The 13,401-nt window shown below is 37.6% G+C and overlaps 1 long non-coding RNA gene across 1 annotated transcript; it reads left to right on the top strand.

Moving 5' to 3' along the window:
• The first annotated feature begins 2,244 nt into the window (after positions 1-2,244).
• Positions 2,245-12,836, top strand: LOC141575061 (uncharacterized). Its single transcript, XR_012502339.1, has 3 exons — positions 2,245-2,609; positions 12,177-12,287; positions 12,755-12,836. It is a non-coding gene; the product is annotated as an uncharacterized LOC141575061 (long non-coding RNA).
• Positions 12,837-13,401: the final 565 nt, after the last annotated feature.

Genomic DNA, 13,401 nt, shown 5'->3' with positions numbered 1-13,401 from the left:
CCATGGAATTATGAATTACATTTTGTATTATATATCATTGTGTCATCAATATTTGTATATATCATACCACATCGTTTGTACCATTTGTAGACCAAAAAGAAAAGAGAAAGTCAGTAGATTTAAAATAAATCAAATAATCCCAAAGCAAAAGAGCGAACAAGGGAAAATAACAGGCACTTCCAATAAACTCTTGAAAATTTTTACTAAAATTTATGTTTATAATTGAATAAACAAAAATGGTACATGAGAAATATATTTCATTTTTCGCATGAGAGATTAGAGAAACAATCATTCTTAAATTTGATGTAATCAAGTTTAGCAATATTATCCTTGATGGCTCGTATTGTTAGTGTCTTCCCCAAATATTGCCCTCCCTCAAGGTCATGAAGATAGCCTTCTACATTTTTATAAATGATTTGCTCTTCTGTCTTTCACATATACAGGTCTGTTCTTTTGTATAAGGTGTGGTGGAGGTCTAATATTATTTTTTGCTGTATGCGTTACCAGTTGTTTCAGCTGCGTTGATTGTAAACACTATCCTTGACCCCTCCTTTGAAAGGCCAGCTTCGAAGTCCATACATGTGTAGAGATGTCTCCAGGCCGGGGATTTTGTGACTTAGATGAGCCTGTCTACTTCCACTTTTTCTGTGTGTGAGTTGAATGGAGGAGCCAAGGATAAAAGGAAGTCTGAATTCCTGAATCAACACATGAAGGTAGCCCCGGCAGAGAGGAAACACCTATGTTAGTGTTTCCTTAACACAAAGTTAATAAATTTCTTCAGCTGAAGAAATCTTAAAAATGTAAAAGTTAAGCCACAAATTGGGTGAAAATATTTCATAACTCAGAGGATGTTTGCCAAGCACTTACTTCATACCGGACCCTTTTCTAGGTGTTCTAGGTGCATCAGTGAATAAATAGAAGGAAAATACAGTTTTTTTGTGGAGCTTAAGTCACCTCTGTCTTTGTCTCTGTCTCTCTCTCTCTCCTTTTCAAAAACTGACAAATAGTCTATAATGAGTACAGAGAATTCCTACAAATCAATAATTAAAAGACAAAAAAAAAAAAAAATAAGGAATGTAGATGTGTGGGCAATTCCAGAAGAGAAAAGCCAGATCATTTAATAGGCACGTGAAAAGCAACTTAACCACATTTACACTTAGAGAAATGCATGTTAAAATTAAAAGAAGATGCTCCTTTATGATAATCACATTGAGGAAAAAGTTTAATATTTTTGTAGTCTCTCCCCTCCTCTCTTTCCTAACTACATCATCTAAACTCAGTTCTCTTTTGCCTAGACTGTGGTAGTGTTACTTTCTCCTTGATTCTGTTTATTTTTCCCTCTTAAACCAACTTTAGGTAGAGGAGAACAAATCTAATCATGCTAACTCTATAACCACACTTTTGGATTTTTTTTTTAATGGCTCCACATCTTACAAAATGCAACCTAAACTTCTTAACACATACTCTCCCTGATCTGTCCCATGCCTTCCCCCCAATCTGCTTTTAGCCTTTACAAATTTACACTACTGTATTATTGACAGTGTTGTTAATACTGCAGCAGTGTTACTGTGCTAGAATAATAATATCTATTTTCCTCCTAACGTAACTTACTGCGTGTCTTTTACTCTACTATTCATGGTCCAGTAACTTATTTCTCCTTCCAATTGAGATCAGGAGCCATCTCCTCTAGGGTTTCTTGATTACTCTGGCTGACTGAAATATTTATCTTCTTTGTTCTCATATTATGATGAGGTCATTTTTCTTAACATGTATCAGGTTATTTTAAAATAACCTACTTCAAAAACACTGTATCATTGTGGACAAAGAAAAGGCTATGTTTCGTTTCTTTGCATAGCCTTAACGTTTAGGACCAGGGTCAGGAAATATTTTCTGTATTTAGGATTTGCAGACACAACTCTGCTGTTGTGTAGAGAAAAGAAAAAAGAATATGAAAACGAATATATGTATTTCCTATATAACTGAAGTGTTGTATACCAGAAATTTACACAACATTGTAAACTGATTATACTTAAAGAAAAAAATATATATATATATAAAACAAAACAAAAAGAATTAAAAAAAAGAAAACAACCGTAGATAACATACACATAAACAAGTGTGTCTGTGTTCCAATAAACATTATTTAAAATAACAGGTTATGGGTCAGATTTGCTCCATGGACCATAACTTGCTGATTTCTTATTTTGACAAATGTCCAGCAAAAAGTAGATGGTACATAACAGCCAACATTCTGCAAAACCCTGCCAAAGACTCAATCCATGCTCTTACAGCTCCTTCCTTTAACGCAAGTCAGGTTCAAACTGGCCTTCGATTGCTTGGAAACTATCTGCTTCAAATTCCTCCCACATCGTTTCTCTCCATCACCAGGGGAATCCAGGCTCTTGTTCTAATAAGGAGTTGGTGACAAAGTAGCATTAACATGGCCCGTGAGAAGCTGACTGTCTCTTGAAGTCAGATCTGTTTCCTCTCTCCTCTGTACTTCCTTGACTCACGTATATCCAGCTTCCTTCTACATACAACTCAGGCCCCAGACAGCATGTGGTTTTTGGACGGATGCTGAGTGAGCATGGGTGCCAAGACTTCAGAAGGTAAGTTCAGCTGCTGTTCCTGAGCAAGGCATGCTGCAGAACTTTCTGTTCAGAAGCAGGAAGCGTGGGGGCTCCAGGGTAATTTGGCCATGTTTCCCAAATGCAACACTCGCAGAAAGGAGAATTTCCCACGCTCTGATGTTTTTTACTTTCTGGTTCTTTCTGACTTGACCCTTCATCTTTTCTCTTCCGCTAAATGCTTACTCGTTTTGTTCTCTTCATGACATTATGAAATGCAGTGGCTTTATGATAGTGAAATGCAGTGGAATTTCAGAAAGTCTGGGACATTTGAGACCCCATCTTAATAATGTCCCAGGGATAGGGACACCAATGGGCTCAGGTGTCTCCTTTAAACACAACAATCTATTTTATGCGAAAATAGTAGGGTTTGCTATCCTTACAAGCCTGTCTCTATTGCACTTGCCAAGATGAATGAATCAAAAATTGGCAGCTCCTGGTTCAAAGTCCCCCAAAGCCAAATCTCTATAAGGAAGACAGTGGGAAATGAGAACTCTGGTTATTTATCTTTCGTGCTTTACTGAACAACCCTGGGGAAAAGTTGCTTTCGGTTTGCTTTTGTTTTTGCTTTTGCTTTGCTCTTGTTTTTTAAGAGAATGGGGAGAAATATTTTCTCAGCTTCCCTTAATTGGTTCTCACACCTTCCTTTCTAGTTTGTGGGGTTTTTTATTTATAGTTTTGCATTTGGCCAATTGCATAAAATACAGTGATCCAAGATGCAAAACATCAACCTTTTTGCAGTTAGAATCACTCATTGATTTTAACTGAATGTGTGCATTTCCACAGTTGTTAAATGTTCAAAGTGCCTCCCTCGTGGAAAATAGGCAGTTTATTTTATCCAACAGGTTATAACTGAAGCAGTTTTCTTAAAGTCTATTAGGGGAAGCCTTAGCCCTGCATTTAAACTTTCCATTGATTTAGTCAGACTCATCTGAATTATCCAGGATGATCTCACTCACTTAAAGTCAACTGATGAAGGGCTTTAATTATGTCTGTAAAGTCGCTTCTCAGCAACACCTATATTAGCGTTTGATTAAACAACTGGAAACTTTAGCTCAACAAGGCTGACACATCCAGAAAGCTGTCACAATTGTAAACCTCAACGATTATTTTCACCATTGTCTTCTAACTCTTTTCTTTCTTTTGTTTTCCTTTCTTCCCTCTCTTCTTTTTTCTCCCTTCATTCTTCCCATGGAGTCTTTACCTGTATCCACAAATATTGCCATTTCTGCTCCTTTCTGGAGACCTGGTAGGTTTCACTTCCTGGCTCTTAGAGAGCTGCATTGGTTCCTGTGTCCAGTTCTGGCCAATGAAATATGAGGGTGGCAGTAGTGAGAAATCATCCAGCCCTACTATGATGGACACAAACTATGGCTTATGTAGGTTACAATCAAGATGGGAAGATAACCCATAAACCCATGAATTATTGACCAACAAGACGGATTAATTCATAATGTATTCCAGAATACAGAGTTCAGAAAAAGGAGGTAGGCTGGTGAGCTCAAATATAGGTGCAGCTAAGCTGGGCAACGGCATATCACACATAAAACAGGGTGAGGGGTGGGGGAAGTGCGGGCATTGTGAAACTCACCTCATGTCAGTTCCTCTTACCAATTTTCCCCAGTTTTAAGTGTGTTCATTTCTTCACATTTTCTGTGCACCTTGTTTGTTCTAGACACCATTCTAAGATCCATGCCCTCATAGAGATTATGAAATAAAAGGATAAATGTGTAATTATATGTTGTGGTAAGTATTAAGGAACAGGTTGCTGAGATGGTCAAAACTTTTCCAACCGGTTTTAGTTGAGAGGTTCATAGAAGGCCTTACGAAAGGATGATGTGAAAGCCACAACCTGAGCAAGAGATGGAGTCTGCCATAGGAGGAGTCGAAGGGAGAGGACAGACACAGGGGCCGTGAAGTGGGGACACTGAAACCTGGAAAGCCAGTGGGAATGAAACATAGAACAGCAGGGCACAGGGAGACTTAGGTTATCCCAGATTTACTTAGAATTGTGTAGGCTGCAATAGCCAAGGTAAAGACTTTAATTTTTAAATGCAAAACGTACCTGTGTGACTTAATGCAAGGTGATTCTGTCTGTGAACCTCAATTTCCACATGTTTAAAATAAAAATACTTCCCCCAAATCAATGTAAGAATTAAATAATACAAGACGTGTAAAAATCTTAGCAGTCTTGGGTTATTTGAAACAAACAAACAAATGAAACCTCAGTACCTGGACGTCATTATTTTCTTCAGTAAACATGATCTTTTAAAAATAATTTTAGGGTAACTTAAATGAGCATGCTGACCTAGTCTGTGTGGAAAAATCTTAGCGCATTTTTTTTTTTTTTTTTTTTTGGCTTCATGCAATTAAGTTTAGTGGTCAGGTATTATCTCAGGCTGTAACCAACTTAAGAGAGAAAAGTTTTTACAAATGCTTCAGCACTAAAACGTTACTTTTATGATTTTAATTACTTTTTTTCCAGTCACTGTGGCACTACATACAAGAAATTGAACCAACAAGCTGAGTTTTCCATGCCCTTCATTTCAACTGACATTCAGTGATTTACAGATCCAATAGGCTGCACATTATGTTTGGTAAAGCAGGTTACCTAAATTTTACGGGTGACTGAGGTTCATTGACCAAAGATGTGAGAGATATGAAAGGGTGTAGAATGAAAATTGTATTCGAAACTACTTTGGGCAACAAAGAGAAAAAAGGGTGAAAAGGAAAAGCATTATGCAAATATATGACCATTTAAAGACATTGTGGTTTGTGGGAAAATATTAGAGAATGAAAACAGACATACTTGCAAATTTTCTGTTTCTAAGAGTTCATTTGTATTGTATTTTATCACTGTATCTCCATAGAATACTGCTATTATTTTTCAATAAGACTTTGCTGCAAATCCACTGTGGAATTTGGCAGCTGACATCTAAACCCTCTCAGCCCTAGTTTCATTATAGTAAAATGAGAAATTTGGATGAAATAATCTCTAATGTCATAAAAAATTAGGTCTCTCATTTCTTTAGTTCCCAGAGAGATATGTTATGCTGCAGTTTAATTTGTGAAGTAATTTGACAGCCAATTCTCTTTGATGATACCGTATTGTTGGGGGAGTTAAGACAGAGATGACAATCTTAAGTCATGGCTGCAAAAGCCAAAATTCTCCATGATAAAATGCAGTGATTTCTTCTTCTTGTCCTCTTGCTCATCCTTTTCCTCCTTCCTTTTCTTCTTCTTCCTCTATTTTTCCTTCATTGTCATCACTACCACTTACAAAATTCTAATAAAAAATGTTCCATTGCATAGAAAAAACTCTAGCATTAATCCAGATCCTTTAAAACATACCATCTAAAACCAATAGCAAGACACACTTCACTGTCTTTAATATTGGTTGGCAGATCTAGATCTAGCTTTACTGAGACTCAAGAAATATCTGACTGGTCCACCAAGAAATAACTTCCATCAATCCTACTTTACTCACTACTCACCAGCTCTGTTCAGACATAACTTCCTACAAAAAAAGCATTTATCACACCCACAACACCAATCTTATTAGATGCTCCTTTAGGAGACCTTACTAGAAAAGCTGAATATCATGTATATCTTAATCACCGCTGTATCCCCCTAATAAAATTTGAAACACAGGGTAGTTTCTCAATCAATATCTGAATGGACAGATGCTTTATAAACAGAAATGACTGGGTGCAGATACATTGAAGGTACATAACATGGAGCCCCAAATATCACTTCATTTAATAAATGAAATGAACTGAAATGAAATATGAAAAGTTAGAAATAATAATTTTAGATTGTAGAGCCTGCTGGAATCAAGGTGGTGTCGAGTCTTTCATGCTGCTACTTACACTATGTCCCTACCTCCACTTGCTTCCCTTTTTATGTAAATATTCTTTTTAAAGAACTTAATCAGATGACCTATGACCAGATGCCCTAATGCTTCTCAAGCACTAAATGGAACACTTACTTCATTCTATACTGAACCTCCTTGGTATATTATTTGCCCTTGAATGATTCTCCCTAAAATATTATAGCTAGTGTATAAACTCTCCCAGGGCATTTAAGAATATATAATATTTTCTATTATAATGATTATTTCTTTTATTTGTCCTAGCTTTTGAATGAATGAGTAAATATTTCATTTTTGTACCTCTCTAGTAGCCCATTTCAAATACAAACTAAGTTTCTTAGAGAAGGTACTAGACTTCTTTATGCTCTTTAAACTTGGGGAGTTTTTACAAATTGGGGAATTGAATTGAAAGTAAGAATTTTTTTTTTAATTTTAAATTTCTCTAGAATATACTTTGAATAAGAAGTTTTATTTCTGTTGTTTGCCACCAAGAGTCACTCATGGCCCAACCTTATTTGGTTCCAAAGGACAGAAACATGCATTAATCAAGTCAGTGTGGCCTAGCAGACGTCCCTACAAAATTTCCCAGTCCAATGTCCTGCAGCAATTAATATGTTCCTCACCTTAACACTTACCACGTTTACACTTTTCATTGCAGTGAAGTAGGTACATGTTTCTTCTCCCCTGTTAACTACTAATTTTGCTTTCCTTGTCAGTATTTATCGTGGTACCTGATGCACTGTAGGCACTCAGTAAGTACTTATTGAATAAATATATTACTCCTGATAAACCATAGCTCAGATTCTCTTCTATCTCTAATTTAATAAGTATAATACATGTTCTTGCAAAGAAAAGCATTTCTAAAATTTGGGAAAGGACACAGATCTAACATTTTACTCATTTTGCCAAATTTAAGGTGGTGTGCTAAAGAGGGGTATTATAATCTTACCAATACATTCTAGCCTTTTCTCAAATTACAGAGCATTGCCCTATGACACAAAGTCTCTTGTTTATATGGCTTTATTAAGGTTATCAACATTTTATGTAATATCTTCCTAAGTGTAAGCACAGTTCTGTACTAGAAAATTTCTTACTATGAATTGTAATAAAGAAAAATGGAAAAAAAAAAAAGAAAAATGGTTTCAATTTTGATGAAGTATATGTCTTTGATGGAAGACATTTTATGTCCCCCAAAATCTGTGAGTTCAAAACTCAGCAAAATTTACTTTAAATTAGTGTATATAAACACTCCAGCCCTCAGAATCCAGTGGTTATTAACCATACAACATCATTTTCAGCAAGACTTGGCTGGAGGTTACTTTGAGTCTGTAGCTTCTGCTTGAATGGAGATGAGATTATCTTCTGGCATTCCTGCAACAAAAATGTCTTCTTTAAACCCCTAATACCAGGAATTTGGGAAGATGGGAATAGACCATAATTCAGATGTTGGGACTAATAAAAGAGATCATCTTAAAATGTAAAATCTGAATCAGTTGGTGATAGGCAGTGAGTGAATGGGGTTGTCAGTTGGGTTTATAATTGATTTCTGTGTATTGATATTAGACCCATCACCATTGTGTTAATTACTCTATTTATCAGGATGATTAGGCTTTGTATATTAGGAGACATGTACACACACACACACACACACACACACACATCTTTATATATATAAAATCCTGTTCTCTACCGTCTCTCCAAATGAGAATCCTAGATTTTGAGGCATGGGAACAGATGAGGAACAGCCCACTCTTTTTCTTCACACATCCTATGATACATGCACTCTGTTTTACTCATTGTGGCCTGGTTGTTTTCTAGGGTCTTCTTGTCTTTGGAGATACAGAGAGTAGTGTTCTGAACAACTGGTTCAAAACATTGTAAAACCTAAATCTGACTTAAAGATCTATGAATTTCATGAGGGGAAAAGAGTTGTTCACTTGGTTACCCTGCTTTTTATTTACAAGGGCTAAAACAATGTCTCAAAGAATTTCTTGAGTTTTCTAAAGATGAATTCACATCACAGCAACAAAAAACCACAAATAAATATTACTTGCATGTTATGTTTAAAATTACCTTCAACCAACCCATCAGAAAAAAATTTTCACAGATGGTTTCCAAAATTCTTTCTTTTTTTGTTATTATTTTTTATTTTTCTGTTCTCTTCTCAAAAGCTCTGTTGAAGTATAATTGATATACAAAGAACTGCACATACTTAATGTGAACAAGGTGATGAAGTTACACATATGTCAACATCCACTGCCGTCAACAAAAAGAGAAATAGATTAGACAAATCCAAACCTCCCAAAGTTTTCTTGTGTGTCTTGATTTGATTTGTGTTTTTTTTTTTTTTTGGAGGGGGGTGCAGTAAGAATACTTAACATGAGAGCTTCCCTCTTAACAAATTTTGAGGTGCACAATACTGTATTGTTAACTGTGGACTCATATTGTACATGATCTTCAGAATATATTCCTCTTGCGTAACTGGGACTTTACACCTTTGAATAGAAACTTCCCTTTTCTCCCAACCCCCAGTCCCTGGAAAGCACAACTGCATTTTCCTCCTTACGTCCAAACCCATCACAGCGCACACTAGAACAAAACGTCCTCCCTTTTACCAGGAGCCACCTCCACTAGAAAGTAAGAATTGTTTGACAAATCTTTTTCAATTGTACTAAGCTCCTATCCCTCACCTATAAAGTAGGGACAGTAGGACTTACCCTGTTGTGTTCAGCATAAATCAGATGTGATCATGTTTGTATAAAATACTGAGAAGAGGGGCTGGGACTCAACCACGTTGGAGATGTATTTCCTCAAATAGATCTCAGAAAACTTTAAGTTACAGCCTCAGGTGTGTAAACACAATTTCCAGGACCTCTTATCCCCCCAGGCAAGTATGGGTAGTTATTTATAAGCCTCGCTTCACGAGGTTTCGTCTTCAGCTGCAGAGGATAGAGGGGGCTTCTGTTGTCCAGGGTCTCCTGCATGTTTACCGATGGACAGCTAGTGTTTCACAGCTTCATCATAATTTTGACTATTGGCTCCCAAAGTTTTTTGGGATCGTCTCGCCTGAAAGATGCTATACAAATATAAGATCCAAATCCACATTCCTCTCCTCTGCCTGTGAAAGCCCGCGGAGTCGGTGGCGGCATCGGGTTACCTGCCCTCCAGTGAAGGTAACTAGCAATCCGGATGTGCTCAGATTCATGCAGAGTGTGTACTTCCTCGTGGCTAATTCATGCTCACTGTAGCTGAAAGGATCCCCGCTCTGGACAGCTTCCTTTGCGCCGAGGCCCTCGGGCTGAGGAGCCAGCCTGACATTTTGTTTTCTTTGTCTACACCAAATGAAAGCTTGCTAACTTAGATCAGACTGTGACCACTCTATTTCTGAAAGAATCTATTCATTATTCCCTGAGCCAGTGTTAATGTGGGAATTTCCCAGGAGGTAGAGCAAAAAGAAGCACTGATTCTTTTCTTTTCCTACACAGCCTTGGATCTGGCCCTTACTAGGATGTGACTGTGGTGAAGTCACTGAACTTTTGAGGGCCCTGATATCCTCCTCGTCATTTTAAAGTTAGAGCAAAATCGCTCATCAAACCAATGTGGCAGAGTTGGAACATGCTTTGTAATGTACCAAAGTATAGGAATATAAAGTGTAGTTTTGCCAACCAGAATTTCTAAAACAACAAAACCAGTATGTTTCTATAGATTAAGCCAGCAGATTTGAGAAAAACAGGGTTCTTGAGAAAAAAATAAGCTCTAGACTCTGAATTTTTTTAAAAAATTGTCAATCTTAGAAGACGTTCTTCTGGTTACAGTGGGTACACAATATGAATCACATTCATTACTTGATTCCTATTTTAATTCTCTTCCCTCCCAAACCCATTCTCATTCTTTTCTTTTATTTAGAATTGAAGGAATTAGATGCTATTTTTGCTTACCAATGAGTTTAACAAGTCAGAATGTCCAGTGTTGTCCACAAAATACATACTCTGAAACACAACTGTTAGGGGTGAAAAGTGATGCAATCCACTGGCAAGCAAATTCGTCCATACACATTAATATTCCTGTGAAGTTCATCATCTTTGATATAGTAATTCCACTTCAAGAGCATCATTCAAAGACCAAAACTGAAGATAGCTTAGAAGATTCAGCTAGTAAGAAAATGATCACAGCGTTGTCTGGAATAGAGCAAGAGAGACAGAGGAACTATCGACATGTTGAGAATTTCAAGATCGGTTTAAGTTACACAGTGGTATACAAAACAATGATAATGATTACGACAAATATTTATGAAGGAGGAAAGCAAGTGAACCAGGAGCTTTTCGGTGGCCAAGGAGAAGCCTAGGAATTATGAAAAAGTGATTTCAGTTAAAATGAGAAAGCTTTGTGAATTCACCATGAATTGTGTGTGTGTGTGGAGACGGGGGATGGTGAAAATGTTGCCTTGTGTCAGAGCCATTACTTTGCAGGACAAACAGGGTTGGATTATGTTAAGTGGACGGAATGAATTTCTTCATCATGTTAACTAGATAGGTACAGGGCAATGAATCCTTAATGATTATAAGGTATATGAATTCAGAAACCTCAAGAAAATGTGAAACACTTCCCAGATTGGGAATTTCCAACTGACTGTCCCCACGTGGACACTGGGTGACATGGGACATAACTTTACCTCATTCCTGCCAGCAAATCAGCAGAAAATGGGCAGAAGAAGTTGTTTACGTTCAGAGAATTCCAGTAGGTCTTGAGATTGAAAATCTGAAAAATGGATAGTAAGGAGGAAACGGGAGAATTATTTTTCTGGAAGAAAATGTGGCATATTCCAGAGGGGGGTGTATTGTAGAAAGATAACAAATGGGAGACAATACTAGAAGGCTGTGGGTCGTGATGAGTAAGGGGCAAGAGTTAGGAATCAACAAAGCACCCACCTGACCCTCCTCTAAGATTGAGACAACGAGCCTTTTTACTTTGTGGGTATAAGGTAATAAGATAATTGGGCCCGAGGCTTAATTTCTTCCCCTATCCTTCTGGCGCTCTTATTTGAACCCTCAATAAAAGATCATTAGACCATCATCAGAATTCTGTGTATATTTGGTCCAGAGACAGAAAGGAAAACAGTATTCAAAATGGATTAGATGTTAATCAGAAACTCCTCCATAATTCCATGATGGACATCAGAAACACTTTCATTGTCAACCGAAATATTTATACCTGGTATTTCTAATTGATAATATAGGTGATTTTATTATCAGCGGTTCTCATTTCCTCTTCTTCTTCTGGATTTTTGTTGTTGTTGTTGTTTGGTTTTTTTGCTTAAATTTTCTCTACTGATCATGTGTAATCTTATAATAAGAAAAAAATGTTGTACATTGATGATCGATTTTGCTTGATGGTGATTTTCCCAGTCAAGGCTGTGAGATGGAAAGGCAGCATGGAAGGGAAATCACTGTCCTGGGTGACAGGCAAGAGTAAGGCAGGAATACGGATTGCACCCTGGGGCCCTGCAGTGATACTGGTGGTGACAGTTTGTTTAAAACGGTTGTATCAATGAGATACGTGAGTGAACTAGGACTTGAGGATGGAACCCATATTCCTCAAGTTTAAAAAGTCTGCTTTTTACAAGATCTGCAATTGATCTCAAAACACTGACCTCAATCTTTAATGCCCCTCTCTCATAGGCTGTATTTGGTCTCTCATACACCATCTGACAATGACTCCTTGGGACCTTGCGTGTTGGATATCCCGCCAGCTACAAGCAGTGTGCTATGAGCCAGGACTCTTCCTCCAGAGTGAGTTTTATAGCAGAAGGCTGTAGAGCCTGAGAAGTATTACCCGTTGCTCCCATGAACAGATCTGTGTTGTCTAAACCTCATTACCCACTTGGAGCCACAAGAATGCCCTGATAGAAAGTCTAGCAAACTGTCTGATTCCCTCCCAGGGAAGGGTTCCCACTGTGTTTAACTCAAGCACCTGGCTCCTGTTTGGCTCAATGCTGCCTTTTTATTCCTTTGTGGGACCAACAGGTGTTGTGTGTGGTGGAAAAGGAGGGTGGAATTTACTTGGAAGTATTTGGTTTCAGACCCATTCACAACCCTTTGTTTTAGCCCAACATAAGAAACCCGGCCTGGTGAAGATGTTAATGTTTAGGTGGTCTCCGCTTTTTCCTCTGGATTTGTGGAGTTGTGAGAGGTGGGAGCGAGCTGGGCTGCTTGTGCGAGGAAAAGAGAAAACTTGAGTTGACGTTCCTATTTCTTAGGAAGGTGTTAAGAAGAATGTGGCTCTACATCCCACGTGAAGTGAAAATCAGCCATCCTGCTGGACCACCCGTATCTAAGGTAACATAGTACAGACCAATTTCTAATTTTTTGGGGGGGGGATGGATGCTTTAAAATTCTGTTGTTCAGGGATTTGTTTGGGATTTGATTTTCAAAATGATTTTCAAGTTCACCATATGTGTCTACCTTTCTGAGCCTCTTACCTGAATAAGTGACACGCGAATATATGAAAAAAAACTTCTAACAGGATTGTTCTAAGGAATAAGTGAAAGAATCTCTGTTAGCTTGTGACTGTGGCTTCATCTGAGTTCTCTTATTTGTGCTCCTGACCCCCGTATGAGCCTGAAGCTTGCTTTTTAGAAAGGACCATGATTCTTAATGTTGTTTTAATCAAAAACAAGTAACATGTAGCATGTGTGACCCCTTCCAGGCTTTATCTTGTTCACTGTTTCTTTCTTCCTGTTTGATTAGAAGCTGTTTGAGAACAGGGATCATTTTCTGTTTTAGTCTCGGTACGTAGTAAAACCCAGAGTAAATATATGCTTAATAAGTGGACAAAATGCATTTGGATGCAATGTGATAAATACAATATATGTTAAGTAGAAAGTACTCCAAAAAACCCAAGGGA

Source organism: Camelus bactrianus, chromosome 25 (genome assembly GCF_048773025.1).
Source record: "Camelus bactrianus isolate YW-2024 breed Bactrian camel chromosome 25, ASM4877302v1, whole genome shotgun sequence".
NCBI classification, from domain to species: Eukaryota; Metazoa; Chordata; class Mammalia; order Artiodactyla; family Camelidae; genus Camelus; species Camelus bactrianus.
Note: the sequence above shows the minus strand (reverse complement) of the source record. Positions and strands in the feature narration are given on the sequence as shown.